At 28.3% G+C, this 8,303-nt stretch overlaps 1 pseudogene; it reads right to left on the reverse strand.

Moving 5' to 3' along the window:
- Positions 1–2,914: 2,914 nt before the first annotated feature.
- LOC142317856 (cytochrome c oxidase subunit 2-like) lies at positions 2,915–3,619 on the reverse strand (annotated as a pseudogene).
- Positions 3,620–8,303: the final 4,684 nt, after the last annotated feature.

Consider the following 8,303-nt stretch of genomic DNA (forward strand, 5'->3'; position numbering starts at 1 on the left):
GTTTAAATCACTTTACAATGATTTGTTTCGAAGCTATAAAAATTTAAACTCCCACTATTAATTTACGGATAAATGTATAATATAGTCATAATATGTACAACTTTAAATCTTTTTCAATTTAAGTTGAAACTCGAAAAGCAGTTGGTTATTAGTGTTGATTACAAAATTAGTATAAGTACAATCAAAATAATCGGTTAAAGTAATATTACAAATATTGGAATAAGACGCGTAACGACTAAATCAATAGTATGTAAATCAAAGTGAGAATATCTGTTGTTTGAATATTGAGCAGAACAAATGAAAATTGTATTGATCGATTATAACTTTTATCAGTCTTATTTTTTAACCAATATTATGCAAAGTTTTTTTCTTATCTTTCTGTGATTAATAAATTAATGTACTACTGAACTGTTCATCTATGTAACTGTTAGAAGTTTTGAACCAAGTATTATCAAATGTAGCTTTAAAAGATAAATTTTGTTCAGTATTTGGTAAACAGAACCATGAATTTATTAAAAGTGGGTAAAATTTCTTACATTTTAGAATGTTTAATAAAAAATGTCTTATATCTTTTATTAAAAAAACTTTTTGAATACAAATATTTATTACGAAATATCCAACAATAGCAAAAGAAAGAAGGAAAAATTAAAATAAAATAGTAAAAGGTTTTTTTTTCATTTTTAATCTCAAATCGTAAATCAAATTGGCTGAAAAGTAAAAAAAAATAACCTTTTTTAATTTCTTCAATTGCAATTTTTGAAGATCTGTACTATTATGTAAAGAGAAAGAAATTTTATTTTTGTTCAGGATAAACGAAAAACTAAACACCCGATCTATCGCTCCTAATTTTTTACCCATGTTCTTGGCATAATTGAGGAGGTTTCTCAATGTATTAAATCTAAAAAAAAACAATATATATATTAGTGGAGGTTTGTCGGTTGAAACAAAAATTTTAATGAACTGAGAACAGAGCTTGAACAGAATGATTCGAAACAATAGAATGAATAATATTACATAATAATAGAATTAAATTTACATTAAACAAAGTAATCTCTATGCATATCTATATTGTCATATAAAGAGAAAGAGGTTTTTATTTTGTTCGGGGTAAACCAAAAACTACCCGATCTATCGCTGCTAAATTTTTACTCATATTTCTTGCCATAACTGAGAAAGTTTTGGATATATATTTCTCTCAAAACCAAAGAAAAATTTGTGCATGTGTATATATATAGTAGTGGAGTATCGGTTGAAGCAAAACCTTTAATGAATTGTAAGCTGTGAGTGTTTATCACTGTGTGAGCTGGGTTTTAACTGATTACGAACATTTAAAAAACAAATTTCTAGATTTTTGAGTTTCATTTCCAGTTTAAAGGGTTAAAATTGATTTTTGAAACCCTGTTAATTTTAATTTCTTTGTAAAAACATGAAGAAATCATCCTGATTTTTTGTGAGTGTAATCTTCATGTCAAAAAACCGATTTCTAGATTTTTGAAATTCGACCTTGAAAGGGGATGAAGAAAGGTAAAAAAAAATTTTGAGCAACGATTGTAAATTTTTCTAGATATTAGGTAGATTTTGATTTGCTCTTCAGATAAATATTTAAAAACAATTTTCGTTTTTTTTAAATCCGATTTTTTTAAGGGGTGCGAAAGTATACGGCGCTGTGGCTCAACCACCATTGCCACTGCCATCGTTACTGTATGTGCGACTCACTGCACCTGCCTCCGGTTAATTGACTAATAAACATAAAATAAAAACATTGACCATTACTGCAAACGCAAGTAAACACACAGCGCGAGCGAAGTTGCGACGGGAGCTTGTAAAACAATAAAGTTTTAAAGTTTTTTTATTAGTTTTATTGGATTCTTTCTTAAGAATCCAATTTAAGTTGTTTTGTTTCTTAACACAACTGAAAACTTGCATATTTATAAAAATTACATGGAAGCTATTTTTCATCTTCAGCTTTCAAAACATACGTTAATAAAAAACTTAAATCATTTTTTAATTTATATATATTTTATAAGGTTTTTATTTTATAAATTTTATAAGGTTTTATATATATAAATGTTGTTAAGATCATTTGAATTGGTATAGTAAATATTAATATTTTTATTGATGATGTATTTCCTAATAGTGTTATTAATAGGTGTCCTGCAATTATATTTGTTGTTAGTCGAACGGATAGTGAAATTGGTCGGATAAGGTTTCCTGTAGTTTCAATTAAAATTATTATTGGTGAAATAGCGGAGGGTGTTCCTTTTGATAGCATGTGTTTAAATATTTCATTTGTAAAGTTTTTTCATCTATATATTGTGATTATAATTCATCTTGGTAGTGCAATTGATATTGAATACTACTAAGTGTCTTGTTGATGTAAATACATATGGGATTAATCCTAGTATATTTCTAATTATAATAAATGTAAAAATTGATATCACTATAATTAGAATTTCCTTTTAGTTTTTTTTCTATTATTTTTATTCGGGATTTTTTGTTCAATATCATTTTGGTAAAATTATTGTTGTTATAAGTATAATTATTCAATTTCTTTGTAATAATTTAGTTGCTGGATCAAATTTTGAAAAAAGACTAGTTATCATTTTCAATTAATGTTTATTTTTCTTTTTTCTTATTTTCTTTTTTTTGGGGGGGGGGTACATTTGTTATGAAGAATAATTTTGTTATATTTATTATAATTGTAGTTGTCATTATTAATATTAAGTTTCATATTATTGGGGACATTTGTGGAATCAAGATGCACATTTTATGTATTTTTTATTTGACAGTTAAATGTTTTTTTTTTTTAAACTAGCGTCTTTCATTAAGAGTATTCGATGTTTACTATATTTTGGTTTAAGAGACCATTACTTTCTTTCAGTCACTTAATGTTTATTTATTTTTATGTTTTTATTCATTTAATAAATGATTTTATGTAAATTCTTTCTATAGTAATTGGTATAAATCTGTGATTTATTCCACAAATTTCTGAACATTGTCCAAATAATACTCCCGGGATTTTTGTTATTAATCTAATTTGATTTAGTCGTCCTGGGATTGCGTCTATTTTTACTCCTATTGATGGAATTGTTTAAGTGTGGATTACATAGGATGATGATACGATTATCCGGATTTGTGTTAAGAATGGAATAATTATTCGGTTGTCAACTTCAATTAGTCGGAATGAAGTTAAGTCATTTTGTGGTTTCATGTATGATTCAAATTCTATTTTTTTTGAGTCTGAGTATTCATATGATCAGTATCATTGATGTCCGATTGTTTTAATGGTGATTGATGGTTTAATTACTTCTTCTATCAAATATTAAATTTTAATTGATGGGATAGCGATGAAAATTAAGATAATTGCTGGTGTTGTTGTTCAGATTGTTTCTATTATTTGATTTTCTGTTAGTAGATTATTTGATATTTTATTTTTTGTTATTGTTATTATTATAATTGTTACTGTTATTGTAATAGATAACAGGATCATTATAGTGTGATCGTGGAAATTTATTAGTTGTTCTATAATTGGTCTAGCTCTGTTTATTATATTAAATTTTATTCGTGATGAGATTTCTAAAAATATATTTTTTAATTTATTAATGAATTTTAAGTTCATGGCAATTTTCTGCCACTCTTAGAACGGCTTTGATACTAATGGTAGTTCATTGAATGAGTGATCAGGGGGGTGTGTAATAGAAAATCATTCAATTGATGATGATTTATTGTTTTTGAAAATTGTAATTCGTTTGAATACTATTGACTCTCATATGATGAATATAAATATTATAATTCTAATTATTGAAATTAAGGATCCTATTGATGAAATTATATTTCATGTTATATAGTTGTCTGGATAGTCTGAATATCATCGTGGTATTCCTGTTAATCCTAAGAAGTGTTGGGGAAAGAATGTTAGGTTTACTCCAAGAAATATAGTTGAAAATTGAATTTTTAATCATTTTTTATTTATTCTTATACCTGTCATTAATGGAAATCAGTGAATAATTCTCGCTATAATAGCGAAAACTGCTCCTATTGATAGAACATAATGGAAATGAGCTACTACGTAGTATGTGTCGTGTAGGATAACATCAATTGATGAAATTGCTAGAATTACTCCTGTAAATCCTCCAATAGTGAATAGAAATACAAATCCTATTGATCAGATTATTTGAGGTGATTTTTTTTTGTTATTCCTTGCATTGTAGCTATTCATCTAAAGATTTTAATTCCCGTCGGTACTGCAATAATTATAGTTGCAGATGTAAAGTATGCTCGTGTATCGATGTCTATTCCTACAGTAAATATATGGTGTGCTCATACAATAAATCAATCCTAAATCCTTTTTTTTGTGTATTTTTACGGGCATCGACTACTAAGGTCATTAGCCCTCGTCACATTCTTAAAGGAAATTAGTATCACCATCAGGATCGTCATATGTAAGGGTGTAAAGGGCCCTTACATTTTATTTAAAAACACAAACTACACAGAAACATTAAAACACCACAAAAACAAAATCAACACAACACTTATGGGGTGTAAAGAACCCCAAAATTAAAATTTGAGATAAAATTCTCAAAGAAGATAAAAGTCAAACTATAAAAACAATACCATACCATTCCATTTATTTTCTTATACCCATCTCGTTTCGTTGTTAATTTTAACATCCTTGGGGCGACAAGAACTGCCGTGAAGCAGTATATTAGTCGCGCCAGGATGCCGTGGGAGTTGTTTGCCCATTATAAACAGGCTGTAGCCTGTTTATAATGGGCAAACTATGGGTAACCGCTATGGGTAAGTGCAATGGCTGCTTACAGGCAGCCATTGCACTTACCCATAGCTTCGCGCCCTCAGTCCACCCTTGAGGGTCCCCCATGCCATCATCGGACACACCCCGACTCCCTGCTCTTGTATGCAGACGAGCCAGGGTGACCTAGGCAAGAGGGATACCTCCCGTCACTACACCTGCCACGCTTCGAGACTCTCATATACATAATGAATTCCACTTAGAGATTCTTTACACAGCTTTAAAAATTTTCCAACTTTTACAGACTTCTAAGAAGTCCACTGGCGTGTAAAAATGCAACTATCTTTTCTTCATTTCCATTATCCAGATCAGCAGTAATGTCACTTCTTAGACGGAACCTCTTTCTGAGGCCCTCATATGTTGTACACTCTTCTATTAGATGCTTAATTGTAAGTGTTTTATTACAAACACCGCACATTGGTTTCTCTTCGCCGGTTAACAAATATGAATTTGTCAATCGCGTGTGACCGATTCTAAGTCTGGTCACAGCTACCTGTTCACGGCGAGTCAACTTAAAGTCGCTTTTCCATTTATATGGAGAAGTATTCACTGAGTTTAATTTTGTATTTAAACTCCTCCAATCAGTATTCCATTTGTTTCTTACTATGCTCGTTAGACAGTTTTTAAAATCTGCTACTCTTACAGGAAATGCATCCAAATCATCGTAGACTGTTGCCTTTCTGGCACCTTCGTCTGCGCTTTCATTATCTGTAATACCAGCATGCCCTGGAGTCCATACAAATACGCATCGCTGTCCTCGTTGTTTTAGTACGTATAAAATGGACAGGATGTTTGCAGTTAGGACATCCTTAATGTTCTTGTTCCGAATTGCAATAAGTGCACTTAGAGAATCGGAACATATTAGCACTCTCTCTTCGCAATAATGTTCTATGTAGCGAAGAGCTTGCTGAATGGCAGTAAGTTCTGCCGTGTAGACACTGGCCATATCTGGCAGTTTCCAACAATGGGCATTTATATATATGGAGCATCCAACACCATGTTCGGTTTTAGAACCGTCAGTATAAATTCTAATATGTTCTTCGTAACTACTGACGGTTGCCAAAACTTCCTGTTGGATGATAACTGCTGGCTTCTTTTTTATTTCTCCCTGAGAGAGATCCAACCTTGTATTTACCGCTGGCAAAAGCCATGGCGGTATTTCTCTAGTAGAAATTGCTAGTGTCTCTGGAATAGCAATTTCGTATTTCCATTTTAATTCGTGATACCTAATTCTGGCTGGTCTGGAATAGGTAGCACGACGTTCGTATAATGCAGCCATAGGATGTTTGTTGAAAAGTATGTTATTTATATGGGCAGGAAAAGCCCATATATTTGCTGCGTATCTTAGCAAAAGGATCTCTCTTCTATAATGGAGTGGCAGTATTCCGGCTTCAGACATTAGACTAGTCGCCGGACTTGTGCGGAAAGCACCTGTCGCATACCTTATTCCGCTATTGTGAATAACGTCTAACTATCTTAAATGCGACTTCCTAGCGGATGAATATACGATACATCCGTAGACTAGTTTTGATTGAACCAATGCTTTATACAATCTCAATAATATCTCTTTATCTGAGCCCCAATTAATGTTCGATAAACATTTAATAATGTTTAGGGCATTTTTGCATCTAACACTCAAGTCCTGTATGTGTAGTCCCCGCGTAAGGGATTTCTCCAATACTAGTTCTAAAAATCTCACGTTGTCTTTATATTGTATTTGATCATTGCCAATTTTCACCAAAGGATTACTGCAAAGTAATCCCTTTATTCAGGCATCTTGCTTAAGTATAAAAATCCATTTTTTTTCATTTTTTTTATTATATTTTTTGCCGGTACTTTATTTTGTTTATTTAATTTAGATCATTTTTTTGCAATTTTTTGCGATTTTTTTGCAATTTTTTATTTTTGAGTTTAATTTTTCAACAAAAACTTTTTTGTTATAATAAGATATTTATATTATATCATTCAATTGATTAATTATTATGTTACAAAAAAGAAAAAAGATAGTTATATTATAATATATATATTATATATAGTAATATATTTATTTAAATATAACTATTTCTCCTTTTAATATTTTATCTTATTAAATATAAAATTTTAATTCATAAGTGTTGTATAAATTAAAAAAATGATTATATAGTATCTACTTCTTTATTCTTAATTAAAAAATTTAATTTAAAATAGATTTTTATTTTAATGTAAAACAGTTTTTGTAAAGATAATCATCTAAAATAAATTATTTAATTAAATGCTACAATTAGATATTTAATTAAGATAAATTTTAATTTTAATTAGATAATTAATTAATAAGGGTTCAATTTAATTTCATTTTTAATTAAATTAAATAAGATTTTGTTTAAAATAATTTAATGCATTAAAATAAATTTTAAAGTTTAACAAACCTAAGGAAGAAAATTATATTAGAATAAGTATATTTAAAAATACATAATTATTAAAAAAAACCTCATGGTTTAACTTCAATTTTAAGTTTCAGTTTAATAATTATATATGCTTATTTACATATTTATGTTTTTGGGATCTTAAAAACAAATTTATTATTATAATAACTACATCTTTTAAGTTTAAATTAAATATATCTTGGTAAATTTTTTAAATTTATTTTCATCTATTTTAAACTCTTGATTTTTTTTGTATTAAATTGGTATAAGGGTAGGGTAGCTTTATCTTCTGGTTTTGATGCTTAAAATTATTAGCTTTTGAGTTTATTTTCATCTATCTAAATTCTTTATTTTGACTGTGGCTTTAGTTAGGGTAGCTTTAGTTAATGTCGTTGATAAGGGCTGGAAATCCTTTTTTAAGTATATTTTATTTTATGAATTGTTTGTTGATATGGCTTTAAAGTTCCTTCTGTAATATTTTTTAAAAAAAATTTGATTTTTGTTTTAAAATTTGGCTTTAAATTTATAACGCATGTAAATTTTTGTTAGGTTAAATATCCTTAATGGTTAATTTTTATTTTCAGTGTTAAAGTTTTTTAATTTAATTTTTTAATTAAAGTTATATTTTCTAGAACCAAAAAATGTTGTGCCAGCATTTGCGGTTATTCCTCAGGTTCTCAATTTTTTTAGAATTTAGTCTAACTTTAATTTTAATATTCTGTATTTAGGTGAAATTTATATAATAATTTTTTTTTCTATATAAATTTGAATTTAAACCAAGATTAGATACCCTGTTATTCTTAATTAGTAATTTTTTTCTAAGGTAGTATATTTTTTATAATTTAAATTTAATAGGTCTGGCGGTTTTTAAATATTTTTAGAGGAACTTGTAATTTAAATGATATTCCACGATTTTTTGCACCTTTTTTTCTTGTATATCTCTGTCGTTGAGTGTAAGAAAATTTATTTTCTTTTTCTTTTTAAAAGAATTATGTTAGGTCAAGATGCAGTTATAAAGAGGTTATTATGGGTTACATTAATTTTTGTTTTTTGATTTTTTAATTTGATTAAATTTGAATTTTGGATTTAAT

The sequence above is a fragment of the Lycorma delicatula genome, chromosome 1 (assembly GCF_047948215.1).
Source record: "Lycorma delicatula isolate Av1 chromosome 1, ASM4794821v1, whole genome shotgun sequence".
Lineage (NCBI taxonomy): Eukaryota > Metazoa > Arthropoda > Insecta > Hemiptera > Fulgoridae > Lycorma > Lycorma delicatula.